At 41.3% G+C, this 17023-nt stretch overlaps 1 protein-coding gene across 3 annotated transcripts in view; it reads left to right on the plus strand.

Annotated features, from left to right (window-relative positions):
- Positions 1-17023, plus strand: part of LRAT (lecithin retinol acyltransferase) — a 151100-nt gene that overhangs the window by 12401 nt on the left and 121676 nt on the right. For all 3 annotated transcript variants that reach the window (XM_044930583.2, XM_045163177.1, XM_045163176.1), the window contains exon 2: positions 419-487. The gene's annotated coding sequence lies outside the window, so the exon portion shown is untranslated. The remainder of the gene's footprint in view (positions 1-418; positions 488-17023) is intronic.

Below are 17023 nucleotides of genomic sequence, written 5' to 3' on the forward strand. Positions count from 1 at the left end.
GTAATCTATCGACTACATGTGAACTCACTGGCTTCTATTGAGAATTAATGTTGGGTTTTCAAAATGAATGCTCAGTGCTTGTATAGTATTGGGAATTTTAGGTTTTAATAGAACTTTGGAATTAAAATTGCTAATAGATCACAAAAGAGAAGTGATACTTTTAAAAGTTATTATCCTTATTTCATCACCATGGTGCTGATGAAAGTTCCATTTATTTTGAACATAATTTTAGACCTTTCCATTGATTGATCATATTTTCAAATTCACATCAGACTAGTTCTTTTCAGGCAACATGAATATTATAATTACTTAGTGTTTAATGTAGCTTTGCAAGTAATTAAAAGATTGATTGGTCTATTGCCTTTGAGTTGATTACATACATATCATAGTGCATAACACATTTATTTTTATATTTTAGGACTTGGACTATGTTCCTGATTTGTTCAGACTGCCATGGCTCCATATATAAAGGACATTCACCAAAAAGGTAATCTGAAAAGTGTTTGTCATTAAATCATCTTAAGTTCCTATATTCATTGCCATGTCAAGTTTTAAGAATGAGAGATGTTTTTTAAGAACACAGAATTTTTTCCAGTTCGAAGATGGTGAAATAGAAGGACTTGCGCTCATCTCCTCCTGCGAGATCACCAAAATCACAACTATTGAACAACCATGGATAGGAGGATGCTGAAAATGTTCATTAGTCATGTCTGACTCTTTGTAACCCCATGGACTGTAGCCCACCAGGCTCCTCCATCCCTAGAATTTTCCAGGCAAGAATACTGGAGTGGGTTGCTATTTCCTTCTCCAGGGGATCTTCCTGACCCACGGATTGAAACCAGATCTCCCGCATTGCAAGCAGACTCTTTACCAACTGAGCCACCAGGGAAGACCCTGGAGGATGCTGGTACCTACCAGAAAAGTATACCCCATGTCCAAAGATAAAGAAAAAGCCACTGTGAGAATGGGGGAGGGGCACAATCACAATAAAATCAAATCCCATTCTCACTGAGTAGGTGACCCTCAAACTAGAGAACAATAATACCAAAGAAGTTCTCCCACTTCTGAAGGTTCTGAGGTGTGAAAGTTCTGAACCACATGTCATGCTTCCCAGTCTGGGTATCCGACAAAGGGACTGGAAATCCCCAGGGAATCTGATCTTGAAGACCAGTGGGATTTGATTACAAGATTTCCAGTCTTGGAGGGCACAAACAAAACCTTACTCACACCAAGACTCAGGGGAAAGGAGCAATGACTGCACAGAAGAATGAATCAAAGCTATCTGCTAGTGTTGGAGGGTCTCCTGTGATGTGGATCAGCAGGGTTTCACCACAGGGATGGGGGCACTGGCAACAGAAGTCTGTGAAGGTCACCTTGGTGTAAATCTTCTTGGAGGTTGCCATTAACCCAAACATAGAACCCACAGACCTATGAAGGCTGGGTCACCTCAGGCTAAAAATCCCCACCCATCATCAGATATTTGGATTGAAGTTTTACTGAGCAAGGCCCTGCCCACCAGAGAAAGATCCAGCTTTTCCCACCACCAGTCCCTTCTATCTGGAAGCTTACACAAGCCTCTTAGCCTCCTCCATCAGAGAGCAAGCACAAGAAGCAAGAACCACAGCCATACAGTGACTAAAACAAAAACCACATTACAGAAAGTTAATCAGCATGAAAAGGCAGAAAGTTATGTCCCAGATAAAGGGACAAAATAAAACTCCAGAAAAACAACTAAATGAAGTGGAGATAGGCAAAATTCCAGAAAAAGAATTCAGAATAATGATAGTGAAGTTGACTCAGCATCTTGGAAAAAGAATGGAGGCAAAGATTGAGAAGATGCAAGAAATGTTTACCAAAGACCTAGAAGACCTAAGGAACAAACCAACAGAGATGAGTAATACACTAGTGAAGTGAAAGTCGCTCAGTTGTGTCTGATTCTTTGAGACCCCATGGACTATACAGTCCATGGAATTCTCCAGGCCAGAATACTGGAGTGGGTAGCTGTTCCCTTCTCCGGGGGATCACCCCAACCCAGGGATTGAACTTAGGTCTCCCACATTGCAGGCAGATTCTTTACCAGCTGAGCCACAAGGGAAGCCTGAATAACACACTAGAAGGAATCAATAGCAAAATAACTGAGGCAGAAGAATGGATAAATGACCTGAAAAACAGAATGGTGGAAATCACTGCTGCAGAACAGAATATAGAAAAAAGAATGAAAAGAAATGAAGACAACCTAAGAGACCTCCGGGACAACATTAAATATACCAACATTCACATAATAGGAGTGCCAGAAGGAGAAGAGAGTGATAAGGCACCTGAGAAAATATTTGAAGAGACAATAGCTGAAAACTTACCTGACATGGGAAAAGAAATAGTCAACCAAGTCTAGGAAGCACAGAGAGTCCCAGGCAGGATAAACCCAATGAGGAACACACTGAGACACATAGTAATCAAACTGACAAAAATTAAAGGCAGGTAAAATATTAAAAGGAACAAGGGAAAAATAACTAATAACATACAAGGGAACTCCCATCAGGCAATCAGCTGATTTCTCAACAGAAACTCTACAAGCCAGAAGGGAATGGCTTCTGTAATATGTTTAAAGTGATGAAAGGGAAGAACTTACAAGCAAGAATACTCTACCCAGCAAGACTCTGCTTCAGATTTGATGGAGAAATCAAAGGCTTTCCAGGAAAGCAAAAGTTAAGAGAATTCAGGGTCATCAAACCAGCTGGACAACAAATGCTAAAGGAACTTCTCTAGGAAGGAAATAAAAGAAGGGAAATACCTATCTACAGAAAATAAACCCCTGAAAATTGAGAAAACAGTAATAGGATCATACATATAAATGTAAATGGATTAAATGCAGCAACTAAAAGACTTGCACTTCCACTTACCGCATCACTGTGCTTGACCCTGTAAATTGTATGTAATTATTTTATATTGTTAGGTTAATCATTAATCATGTTTCCATTATGGTTTGCAACTGTAATTATCTTTTTTTTTTTTCCTGGCTATTGATTGTGAAAACTGATAAACATCTTTCACTGTTGTGGAAAAAACGTAACACAGCATTTTTATTACTAATATTTTAATTTACTTATTGACTGCACTTGGTCTTTTTTTAATTAACTAATTCATTTTAATTGGAGGATAATTTCTTTACAGTATTGTGGAGGTTATTGACCTACATTGACATGAATCACCCACAGGTGTGATTGTCCCCCAATCCTGAACACCACTCCCACCTCCCTGCCCATCCCATCCCCCTGGGTTGTTCCAGAGCACTGGCTTGAGTGCCTGCTTCATGCATCAAATTTGCACTGGTCATCTATTTTACGTATGGTAATATTGGGAACAATAGACTGGTTCCAAATAGGAAAAGGAGTACATCAAGGCTGTATATTGTCACCCTGTTTATTTAACTTATATGCAGAGTACATCATGAGAAACGCTGGACTGGAAGAAACACAAGCTGGAATCAAGATTGCTGGGAGAAATATCAGTCACCTCAGATATGCAGATGACACCACCCTTATGGCAGAAAGTGAAGAGGAACTAAAAAGCCTCTTGATGAAAGTGAAAGTGGAGAGTGAAAAAGTTGGCTTAAAGCTCAACATTCAAAAAACGAAGATCATGGCATCCGGTCCCATCACTTCATGGGAAATAGATGGGGAAACAGTGGAAACAGTGTTAGACTTTATCTTTTTGGGCTCCAAAATCACTGCAGATGGTGACTGCAGCCATGAAATTAAAAGACGCTTACTCCTTGGAAGGAAAGTTATGACCAACCTAGATAGCATATTCAAAAGCAGAGACATTACTTTGCCAACAAAGGTTCGTCTAGTCAAGACTATGGGTTTTCCTGTGGTCATGTATGGATGTGAGAGTTGGACTGTGAAGAAGGCTGAGCACTGAAGAGATGATGCTTTTAAACTGTGGTTTTGGAGAAGACTCTTGAGATTCCCTTGGACTGCAACGAGATCCAACCAGTGCATTCTGAAGGAGATCAGCCCTGGGATTTCTTTGGAAGGAATGATGCTAAAGCTGAAACTCCAGTACTTTGGCCACCTCATGCCAAGAGTTGACTCATTGGAAAAGACTCTGATGCTGGGAGGGATTGGGGGCAGGAGGAGAAGGGGACGACAGAGGATGAGATGGCTGGATGGCATCACTGACTCGATGGACGTGAGTCTCAGTGAACTCTGGGAGTTGGTGATGGACAAGGAGGCCTAGCGTGCTGCAATTCATGGGGTCGCAAAGAGTCGGACACGACTGAGCGACTGATGTGATCTGATCTGATGGCAGTTCTATTTCCAGTTTTTTAAGGAATCTCCACACTGGTCTGTGGCTGTACCAGTTTGCATTCCCACCAGTAGTGTAAGAGGATTCCCTTTTCTCCACACCCTGTCCAGCATTTATTGTTTGTAGACTTTTTGATGGTGGCCATTCGGCACCTCATTGTGGTTTTGATTTGCATTTCTCTAATAATAAGTCATGTTGAGCATCTTTTCATGTATTTATTAGCCATCTGTATATCTTCTTTGAAAAAAAATCTGTTTAGTTCTTTGGCCCAGTTTTTGATTGGGTTGTTCATTTTTCTGGTATTGAGCTGCTTGTGCTGCTCAGTATTTTGGAGATTCTTTGTCAGTTGTTCTATTAGAGATTATTTTCTCCCATTCTGAAGGCTACCTTTTCACCTTACTTATAGTTTCCTTTGTCGTGCCAAAGCTTTTAAGTTTAACTAGGTCCCATTTATTTATTTTTGTTTTTATTTCCATTACTCTGGGAGGTGGGTCATAGAGTTTCTTGCTGTGATTTATGTCAGAGAGTATTCTGTCTATGTTTTCCTCTAAGAGTTTTATAGTTTCTGGTCTTACATTTAATTCTTTAATGACTTTTGAGTTTGTTTATGTATATACTGTTAGAAAGTGTTCTAGTTTCATTCTTTTACACGTGGTTGATCAGTTTTCCCAGCACCACTTTTTGAAGAGGCTGTCTTTTCTGCATTGTATATTTTTGCCTCTTTTGTCAAAGATAAGTTGTCTATAGGTGTGTGGATTTATCTCTGGGCTTTCTACTTCGTTCCATTGATCTATGTTTCTGTTTTTGTGCCAGTTCCATGCTGTCTTGATGACTGTAGTTCTGTAGTGTAGCCTGAAGTCAGAAAGGTTGATTCCTCCAGTTCCATTCTTCTCTCTCAAGATTGCTTTGGCTATTCAAGGATTTTTTCTGTTCCCATACAAAAAGCATACAAAAATTGTGAAATTATTTGTTTTAGTTCTGTGAAAAATACCGTTGTAACTTGATAGGGATTGTATTGAATCTATAGATTGCTTTGGGTAGTATACTCATTTTCACTATATTGATTCTCCCAGTCCACGAACATGGTATATTTCTCAGTCTATTTGTGTCATCTTTCATTTCTTTCCTCAGTGTTTTACATTTTTCTCTATATATGTCTTTTGTTTCTTTAGGTAACTTTTTTCCTAAGCATTTTATTCTTTTTGTTGAGATCGTAAATGGGATTATTTCCTTAATTTCTCTTTCTGTTTTTTCATTGTTGGTGTATAGGAATGCAAGGGATTTCTGTGTATTAATTTTATATCCTGCATCTTAACCATATTCACTGATTAGCTCTAGTAATGTTCTAGTGGTATCTTTAGGGTTTTCTATGTAGAGGATCATGTCATCTGCAAACAGTGAGGGTTTTACTTCTTCTTTTCCAATCTGGATTCATTTTATTTCTTTTCCTTCTCTGATTGCTGAGGCTAGGACTTCTAAAACCATGTTGAATAGTAGTAGTGAGAGTGGGCACCCTTGTCTTGTTCCTGATTTTAGAGGAAATGCTTTCCATTTTTTTCCATTGTGGATAATGTTTGCTGTGGGTTTGTTGTATATGGCTTTTCTTATTTTGAGGTATGTTCCTTCTATGCCTGCTTTTTGGAGAGTTTTTATCATAAATGGGTGTTGAGTTTTCACTGGATCTTGTTGCTGTGTGAGGGCTTTCCCTAGTTTGGTGAATAGGAGCTGTTCTTTGCTGTGGTGCTTGGGCTTCTCATTGCGGTGGCTTCTTTGTGGAGCATCGGCTCTAGGGCATTCACACATCAGTAGTTGCAGCTCATGGGTTTAGTTGCCCTGTGGCATGCGGCATTTTCCCAGACAAGGGATGGAACCCATGCATCTGCATTGGCCCGTAGGTTCCTAACCACTGGACCACCAGAGAGCCCAGGATTTATATATATATATATATATATATATATATATATATATATATATATATAAAATAAATAAAACTGACTGATATAATCACTAAAAGTAAATAACTCAGTGAGCTTTTGGGCTTTATTAGCCACATCAATGTGGTTATGAGGATAGAGGGAAGTTGCTGTTAGAGGAAAGAATGTTTAAAAATGTGGCCACTGTTAACTCCCAGTACACTTGGATTGATTTCGAGTCAGAGGATTAGAATTGTGGTTGTTTGCTCTCTCTCACCCTGGGTCTTCTGTGGCTCAGGGAGAATCTTACTAAGATGACTTTCTGGAGTAAGGGTGAAGCCCTGTGAATTTGGGCTCCATAGAAGATGCTAACCATATTTGAGCCAGATCTAGGGCTGTGCTCCCATTAGCATAATACTGTGATTTATTAGGCTAACGGAAATTTTGCCGTTAGGTATGGAGGTGGCATTATTGAATATTTCTTTTTTAAGTACTGAAAATATATCTCTGCTTGAGAAGGATAAATCCCTACAACATGTTGTTATTTATTGTTATCAGATGAAGAGCTTTAAATAATTAATAGTCTGGATGTGGTTATTACGTACCCATTAGTTTTATTGTTGGTGCATTTTAGAATACACTAGTTAAGAGGGTTTCTTTTTAATCTTATTATTTTCCACCAGGGGGAGCTATATCCCCTTTTAAAAAATTGTTCAGTCACTGTTACATTGCACTCTTTGCTACCCCCATGGACTGCAGAATGCCAGGCTTCCCTGTCTTTCACTATCTCCCACAGTTTGCTCAAACTCATGTCCACTACGTCAGTGATGCTATCTAACCATCTCATCCTCTGCTGCCCTCTTCTTTTGCCTTCAGTCTTTCCCATCATCAGCATCTTTTCCAAAGACTCAGCTTTTCACATTGAGTGTCCAAAGTATTGGAGCTTCAACTCTCTAGAGGATTATTTAGAAAATCCAGAGTGGCACCAAAGCCAAAAGCAGCTCCACCATCAAAGGTTAAAGCTGGACTGCTCCACCCTAAATCACCACTATGGGACCTGGTGTTATACATGATGATATAGATGTAATATAAAACAGACACATACATATAGTATAGAACATATGTGTGCTCAGTCATTTCAGTCATGTCTGACTCTGCAATACCATGGACTGTAGCTGGCCAGGCCCCTCTGTCCATGGGATTCTCCAGGCAAGAATACTGGAGTGGGTTGCCAGTTCTTCCTCCAGGGGCTCTTCCCAACCCAGGAATTGAACCTGCATGTCCCGCAGCTCCTGCATTGGCAGGCACACACAACTGAAGCGACTTAGCAGCAGCAGCAGCAGTTATCAGTTCTGCTTACACTCAGACAAATGAGTCAGCTGGTTTTCTGTGGGTTCCTGTCAGCTAGTACCAATATTACAAATATCCAAAGACTCACAAAACATATTTGCATTTCACAAGTAGGATTTTACATCTTTTGCCCTTACCAGAAGTCAAGTACTGATGGCCTTCCCAGATGGCTCCGTGGTAAAGAATCCTCCTGCCAATGCAGGAGACACAAGAGATGAGGATCCGATCCCTGGGTCAGGAAGATCCCCTGGAGTAGGAAACAGCAATCAACTCCAGTATTCTTACCTGGAAAATTCCATAGACAGAGGAGCCTAGCGGGCTACAGTCCATGGAGTCGCAGAGTCAGACATGACTGAACACACACCCATACAAGCACAGGTGGTACTAAGGAAAGAGTGCTATGGGAAACTTGGAATAAAACTTGAGCAAAGAACAAGAAGTGTTCAAAGAAGGTCTAGATGGATTTTAATAGAAGGCAAGTGAACGTCTATTACTTAAGCATATATATTGATAAAAATTCAACAGATAGATTAAACAGCAGATTAGATTCAATTAATAGATTAATGAATTGGAAAATAGATCCAAAAAAAATCTGGAGTGCAGGTCAAGGAAAAGAGACAGAAAATGAACAAAAAGAAACATGTGGATAGAATTATAAGCCCCAACTCTACCTCTTCTAGAATTGAGAGTTCCTAGAAGAAGAAAATGTAAAGAAGGGGCGGGGGGAGCAGTATTCAAAGATGATGACTGAGCATTTTTCAGGGTTGATGGCACAGACATATCCACAGAATCAAGAAGGAGATTCACTCTCAAGCAGATTAAAGGAAAAGAAATCCATACCAAATGTATCATAGCAGAATTGTCTAAAACCAAACACTAAGAGTATAAGAGCATCTAAGGGAGAAGACAGATAACACACAAAGATCAGTGCTTGGACTGATAGCTACCTTTTCATGGCAGACTGGGCTGCCAGATGATTGCGAGATAGGATCCCTGCAGTAAAATGACTTCTGTTCACCTTCTGCCCAGAGGAACTAGAATAAAATGAAGGTAGTGTTGACAGAATGCTTGACAAACAGTTCCACAGGAAATGCTAATTGAAAAAGAAAAGGTGATAGAAGTAAATATTTAGGATTGTTTTTATCCATATCATTTTATGACTGGAATTACTTGAGGCATATTGTGTCACTGGGTGAAATGATAACATTGGCCATTTTGCTTGTTTTGATGAAAAGCCTTCATCTGACCTGGGGTAAAAACAGTAACAGCGATGTCCTTTTCCCCAAAGAGCAAGGCCCTGGACCTTGGTACTGACTTGGTTATAGTCATAAAATGATGTGGATAAAAACAATCTAACCTGTTCAGTGGGGGACGAGGAAGTTCCTCCAGGGGAGGTGACATATAAGTTAAGATCTTCAGGGTGAAGAGAGTTTGTTCTGAGGAAAAAACAAAGGTTCCAAGTAGAAGACACGACACTGCACATCCCAGGGGCTAAATACACAGACGGCAGGGATGCAGAAGCTTAGAAGTCATAAGTGGTGCGATAGAGGGAGGGAGCTAGAAGGATGGTGAGAGCAGAGGCTTGGGGATATGGGCAGGAGCCAGAAGGCAGAGGACTCTGAAGGTCATGGTTAGGATTTTATACCTCCTTTTTCTTAAAAAAAAAAAAAACTATTTATTTTATTTTTGTCTGTGCTGGGTGTTTGTTGCTGGCAGGCTTTCTCTAGTTGCAGCAAGCTGGGACGGCGGGGGCTACTCTTCACTGCAGTGCATGGGTTTCTCATTGCAGGGGCTTCTGTTACTGTGGAGTACAGGCTCTAGGGGTGCAGGCTCAGTAGTAGAGGTTCATGAGCTTAGTTCAAGTAATACAGGTTCATTTTGGAAAATATGGTTGATCAAAAGAGGAAAGTAAAATGTAATAATAATCCCACTTCAGTTCAGTCACTCAGTCATGTCCGACTCTTTGCGACCCCGTGAACCGCAGCACACCAGGCCTCCCTGTCCATCACCAACTCCCAGAGTCCACCCAAACCCATGTCCATTGAGTCAGTGATACCATCCAACCATCTCATCCTCTGTTGTCCCCTTCTCCTCCTGCCCTCCATTTTTCCCAACATCAGGGTCTTTTCCAATGAGTCAGCTCTTCGCATCAGGTGGCCAGAGTATTGGAGTTTCAACTTCAATATCTGTCCTTCCAATGAATAATCCCACTACATATAGCTATAGTCATATATTCTTCCCATCGTCTATGTATGGGTATGAACACATATGTTTCATTTAAAACCAATCATTATATATGTGTAATAAAAGCTTGACTCCATTTCTGAAGTGTGGGTGCTGATAGCTGTCGAGCACCCCTGCTCCCCTGCATTTGGTCAAGCTCCCTCGTTTGGTTCCAGTGTTGAAAACACAAATCTCACATGTCGGCACCCTCACCCCAGTTCTACCCCTGAATTGCAATCAAGTACAATCCAGTCCCCTTTCCTTGCTCTCTTGAGCCCTTAAAAGTTTTTTTTTAATACATAATTTTTATTTGTCAATTATGATTCAATAAAACTCTGAAGAATATGGGATGCCTGATTAAATTTGAACTTAAGATAAACATAGAATAATCTTGTTTTAGCTTAAATGTGTCCCAGATATTGCATGGGTAGGCCTGAAGGGTTGAAGTTGTATCAGAGAAGACTGCCTAGAAGAGATGAGTATGAGCTGGTCTTGAACTGAGAGAGAACTCAGGTGCAATAACGCCAGCCTTCCTGCTGCTCCAGCCCCTGATGCAGATGTGATAGCTAGGGAAAGGCAGAAGTTCCGTGGTTGTAGAGCAAGGTGAGCATGTGGACTGGAGAATGTCGGCTGGGGTGGTGCTAGCCCTCGTGGCCACTTCCACTTTAATGGCCACTTCAGATATGCAGATGACACCACTCTAATGACAGAAAGTTAAGAGGAACTAAAGAGCCTCTTGATGAGGGTGAAAGAGGAGAGTGAACAAGCTGGCTTAAAGAATCTGATTTTTTAAATAATGTACTTTGAGCAGGAATACCATTAAATGTTTTTCAAAGCATCATTTTTAATGACTGTATTATACTGGTATATAGCTTTCCAGGGAGTGCTAGTGGTAAAGAACCCACCTGCCGATACAGGAGGCATAAGAAATGTGGGTTTGATCCCTAGGTTGCCAATATCCCCTGGAGAAGGAAATGACAACACATTCCAGTATTCTTGCCTGGAGAATTCCATGGCTACAGTCCATCGTCACAAAGGGTTGGACACTACAGAAGCAACTTAGCATGCATGCATGCATGCTTCAAATGATGTAACCAACTTATTGTAAGTGGACATATATGTTGCTTCCAATTTTATTTACTATTTTAAATAAGCTACAGTGGATATCCTTGTAGCTAAATCCTGGTGTCTTTTTATCATTATTATTTCTTTAAGATAAATTCTCCTGTTTTTAAGTGTTAATGAATACATTAACACTTGATGTACATACATTCAGAGCACTAGGGTGATCACTAATGGAGCATGAGCTATGGGCACGTATTCAGTTCAGTAGAGTTCACTCGCTCAGTCGTGTCCAACTCTTTGCAACCACATGAACCACAGCATGCCAGGCCTCCCTGTCCATTGCCAACTCCCAGAGTCCCCCCAAATTCAGGTCCATTGAGTCGGTGATGCCATAAAACCATCTCATTCTCTGTTGTCGCCTTCTCCTCCTGCCTTCAATCTTTCCCAACATCAGCATCTTTTCAAATGAGTCAGCTCTTCACATCAGGTGGCCAAAGTATTGGAGTTTCAGCTTCAACATCAGTCCTTCCAATGAAGACCCAGGGCTGATATCTTTTAGGATGGACTGGTGGCAAGGGACTCTTAAGAGTCTTCTCCAACACCACAGTTCAAAAGCATCAATTCTTCTGCGCTCAGCTTTCTTTATATTCCTACTCTAACATCCACACATGACTCTGGAAAAACAATAGCCTTGTAACTAGATGGACCTTTGTTGACAAAGTAATGTCACTGCTTTTTAATATGCTCTCTAGGTTGATCATAACTTTCCTTCCAAGGAGTAAGCGTCTTTTAATTTCATGGCTGCAGTCACCATCTGCTGTGATTTTGGAGCCCCCAGAAATAAAGTCAGCCACTGTTTCCACTGTTTCCCCATCTATTTCCCATGAAGTGATGGGACCGGATGCCATGATCTTCATTTTCTGAATGTTGAGCTTTAAGCCAACTTGTTTACTCCCCTCTTTCACTTTCATCAAGAGGTTTTTTAGTTCTTCTTCATTTTCTACATATCTGAGGTTATTGATATTTCTGTCGGAAATCTTGATTCCAGCTTGTGCTTCTTCCAGCCCAGTGTTTCTCATGATGAACTCTGCATATAAGTTAAATAAACAGGGTGACAATATACAGCCTTGACGTACTCCTTTTCCTATTTGGAACCAGTCTGTTGTTCCATGTCCAGTTCTAACTGTTGCTTCCTGACCTGCTTATAGGTTTCTCAATAGGCAGGTTAGGTGGTCTGGTATTCCCATCTCTTTCAGAATTTTCCACAGTTTATTGTGATCCACACAGTCAAAGGCTTTGGCATAGTCAATAAAGCAGAAATAGATGTTTTTCTGGAACTCTCTTGCTTTTTTGATGATCCAGCAGATGTTGGCAATTTGATCTCTGGTTCCTCTCCCTTTTCTAAAGCCAGCTTGAACACCTGGAAGTTCATGGTTCACGTATTGCTGAAGCCTGGCTTGGAAAATTTTGAGCATTACTTTATTAGCATGTGAGATGAGTGCAATTGTGCGGTCATTTGAGCATTCTTTGGCATTGCCTTTCTTTGAGATAGGAATGAAAACTGACCTTTTCCAGGCCTGTGGCTACTGCTGAGTTTTCCAAATTTGCTGGCATATTGAGTGCAGCACTTTCACAGCATCATCTTTTAGGATTTGAAGTAACTCAACTGGAATTCCATCCCCTCCACTAGCTTTGATCATAGTGATACTTCCTAAGGCCCACTTGACTTCACATTCATGATGCGTGGCTCTAAGTGAGTGATCACACCACTTGATTGGAGAAGGCAATGTCACCCCACTCCAGTACTCTTGCCTGGAAAATCCCAGGGATGGGGGAGCCTGGTGGGCTGCCGTCTATGGGGTCGCACAGAGTCAGACACGACTGAAGCAACTTAGCAACAGCAGCAGCCACCATTATCTTATTAGGATACAGAGCTAAGTTTCAGGAGCATCCTATTTGGCATCTTAAAAATCACACTTCTCTCAATAATATATAATGTTTTCATATTCCTGTTATTTTGGTCTTCATTAGTAAGATGAACTTTGCATGTCTTAGGGTAGAATTGTATCCTCTAAAGAGAATGTTGAAGTTCTAACCCCAGGACCTTAGAATGTGATCTTATTTGTACACAGGGGCTTTTCTATTGTTGTTCAGTTGCTAAGTTGTGTCCAATTCTTTGCGAACCCGTGGACTGTAGGCCGCCAGGCTCCTCTGTCCATTGGATTCTCCAGGCAAGATTACGGGAGTGAGTTGCCATTTCCTCCTCCAGGGAATCTTCCCAACACAGTGATTGAACCTGTGTCTTTTTATCTCCTGCATTGCAGATGGATTCTTTACCACTGAGCTACTGGGGAAACCCACATAAAGGCTTTACAGAAGTAATGAAATCAAAATGGGATCATTTGAGTGGGCCTTAATGCAATAGGACTTTTGTTCTTATAAAAATGGATAAATCTGGGCATAAAGACGCCTACAGAGAGAAGACAATGTGAAGCCACACAGGGAAAGCACGATGTGAGGACGGGATTGGAAGTATGTGCCTACAAACCAGGGAACACCAGATTGCCAGCAACCAGCAGAAAGCAGGAAAGGGCAAGAAAGGACTGTCCCCTAGAGCCTTCAGAGACAGCAGACTCTGCCTATGGACTTGATTTCAAACTTCCAGCCTCCAGACTGAGAAAATAAATGTTTTTTTAAGTCAGCCAATTGGGAGAGTACCTTGTTAGGGCTTCCCTGGTGGCTCAGATGGTAAAGAATCTACCTGCAAAACAGGAGGCCTGGGTTTGATCCCTGGGTCAGGAAGATCTCCTGGAGAAGGGAATGGCTGCTCCAGTGTTCTTGCCTGGAGAATCTCTGCACAGAGGAGCCTGGTGGGCTCCATGAGGTCCATGGGGTGGCAAAGAGTTAGACACACCCGACACTTGCATTTTTCACTTTGTTGTGATGACCTTAGGAAACTAATACAGCACCTAATCTAGAAAGACAGTCTCTGTCTTTAAGGACTAAATACACTAAACAGAGTGGAACGTTGAAATACCAGCTTACGCTAGTCAATTACTTTTTCTAACACCCTATTCCATCCAGGGCTTTGTTATTAGTACCAGAAGGCTCTTAGTGTTGACTCTAAGAAGCCTCTGAGAAGCCTCTAGGACACGAGCCAGCTCACCAGTGTGAAGTTTACAGTACATAGGCCTTCGCCTTCAGTGTCAAGTGGGGGTCTCTAGAGGACTTTCCAGAACCCGCTCAGTCTAGACAGTGGCTCTGCGCTCTCTCATCTCCACTCTTCCTCTGAGGCGTGTCTAGAGCCAGGCAGGTAGTGCTCACTCCTTTTTTCTCTTCCTCCTCGACTGTCTCATGATGCCAGGCTGGTAGGAAACTGTGAAGATGTGAGGGGTCCCACGCCCTGGGAAATGGTTTGCAGCCCTGCACTCTCTCCCTCAGAATGATCCTCTATCAGTGGTTGAAAGTAGGTTGGCAGAATGTAGGAAAAGACTTGGAGATTTCCGTGACACTCAGTGAGAGACAGTGGCAAAGCCTTGGGAGGGATGTGTGGCTTGGAGGGCGCAGAGCGTCAGCAAACCCAGGGAGGGCAAGGATGAGTCATGGGGAGAGTACAGATTAAGTTCAGAGGTAGTGAGAGGAAGAAGGTGCAGTCTAAGATGGGATGCTGGCACCACAGGGTGCCCAAGAGGAAGAGATCAAGTGGTTAAGGAAGACAGCCCAGATCAGGGTCTGCCCCAGCCCCACCCTTCTGTCCTCTATGTCCAGCAGTTGCTCAGTCATTCTCTCATCCTTCTTTCTGTCTCGGAATTATCTGTTTTTCTCTAGCACTTAAAAGTGTTACATCGAGATAGATAGGTTTAAACAGACACACACACACAATATTTGTCATAAGTGAGTAAACGTGGTCATATCCTACCTGCTCACTTTAATGCAGCTTTTTAGAACGATTTGTCTGGCTCCCTTTTCCCATCAATCCTCTCTCTCACTCTCAGTATCACTTCTGCCCATGTAATCATGCTACCGACCTAGCATACATTCTTTCATATTTTTCATACTTCATACTTTTATTAATCCTCAGATAATCATATGTGGATTTAAATGCATATGTAAACATTCAGATATTGGTGATGAGCCAAGTCCTTCTTCACTCCCCGACCTCTTGAGAAGTGTTTTGCTGTTTTCTGTCCTTCATACTTCCACATGAAACTGGAAATAAATAAATAAAATAAACAAATAAAATAAATAAAAAAGATTCTTTTATTGAAAGAAGGTGATTCCAGTTGGATTTCTTTGCAGTGTGTAAATTTGTTAGAACCAACATTTTTTAAATAATGTTTTCCATCTAAGAAGTTGGTTTGTTTTGCCATAGAAATATCTTGCTTTATTGTCCTTCACAAGATTTTAGAAATATTTTAAAAAATGCATCAGCTTTCATTATTTTTTTTTTATGTATGATCTAGTCACTTTGACTTTTAAAGTTATATTATGGCCTCAATTCAGTTCAGTTCAGTCGTTCAGTCATGTCTGACTCCTTGCGACCCCATGGACTGCAGCAAGACAGGCCTCCCTGTCCATCACCAACACCTGGAGTTCACCCAAACTCATGTCCATCGTGTCAGTGATGCCTTCCAACCATCTCATCCTCTGTCATCCGCTTCTCCTTCTGCCCTCAATCTTTCCCAACATCAGGGTCTTTCCAATGAGTCAGCTGTTCGCATCAGGTGGCCAAAGTATTGGAGTTTCAGCTTCAACATCAGTCCTTCCAATGAACACTCAGAACTGAACTCCTATAGGATGGACTGGTTGGATCTCCTTTCAGTCCAAGGGACTTTCAAAAGTCTGCTCTAACACCACAGTTCAAAAGCATCAATTCTTCTGCGCTCAGCTTTCTTTATAGTCCAACTCTCACATCCATACATGACCACAGGAAAAACCATAGCCTTGACTAGACAACCTTTGTTGGCAAAGTAACGTCTATGCTTTTTAATAGCTGTCTATGTTGATCATAACTTTCCTTCCAAGGAGTAACCGTCTGTTAATTTCATGGCTGCAGTCACCATCTGCAGTGATTTTGGAGCCAAAAAAATTAAGTCTGTCACTCTTTCCATTGTTTCCCCATCTATTTGCCATGAAGTGATGGGACCAGATGCCATGATCTTAGTTTTCTGAATGTTGAGCTTTAAGACAACATTTCCACTCTCCTCTTTCACTTTCATCAAGAGGCTCTTTTAGTTCTTCTTCACTTTCTGCCATAAGGGTGGTGTCATCTGCATATCTGAAGTTATTGATATTTCTCCTGGCAGTCTTGATTCCAGCTTGTGCTTCTTCCAGCCCAGCGTTTCTCATGATGTGCTCTGCATATAAGTTAAATAAGCAGGGTGACAATATACAGCCTTGACGTACTCCTTTTCCTATTTGGAAACAGTCTGTTGTTCCATGTCCGGTTATAACTGTTGCTTCCTGACCTGCATACAGGTTTCTCAAGCAGCAGGTCAGGTGGTCTGGTATTCCCATCTCTTGAGGAATTTTCCACAGTTGACCGTGATCCACATAGTCAAAGACTTTGGCATAGTCAATAAAGCAGAAATAGATGTTTTTCTGGAACTCTCTTGCTTTTTTGATGATCCAGCAGGTGTTGGCAATTTGATCTCTGATTCCTCTGCCTTTTCTAAAACCAGCTTGAACATCTGGAAGTTCATGATTCATGTACTGTTGAAGCCTGGCTTAGAGAATTTTGAGGATTACTTTACTAGCATGTGAGGTGAGTGTAATTGTGCGGTGGTTTGAACATTCTTTGGCATTGCCTTTCTTTGGGATTGGAATGAAAACTGACCTTTTCCAGTCCTGTGGCCACTGCTGAGTTTTCCAAACTTGCTGGAATATTGAGTGCAGCACTTTAACAGCATCATCTTTCAGGATTTGAAATGGCTCAACTGGAATTCCATCACCTCTACTAGCTTTGTTCCTAGTGATACTTCCTAAGACTCACTTGACTTCACATTCCAGGAAGTCTGGCTCTAGGTGATTGATCACACTATAGTGATTATCTGGGTCATGAAGATCTTTTTTGTACAGTTCTTCTGTGTATTCTTGCCACCTCTTCTTAATCTCTTCTGCTTCTGTTAGGTCCATCCCACTTCTGTCCTTTATTTTGCCCATCT

This window comes from Bubalus bubalis, chromosome 17 (genome assembly GCF_019923935.1).
Source record: "Bubalus bubalis isolate 160015118507 breed Murrah chromosome 17, NDDB_SH_1, whole genome shotgun sequence".
Classification (NCBI taxonomy): Eukaryota; Metazoa; Chordata; class Mammalia; order Artiodactyla; family Bovidae; genus Bubalus; species Bubalus bubalis.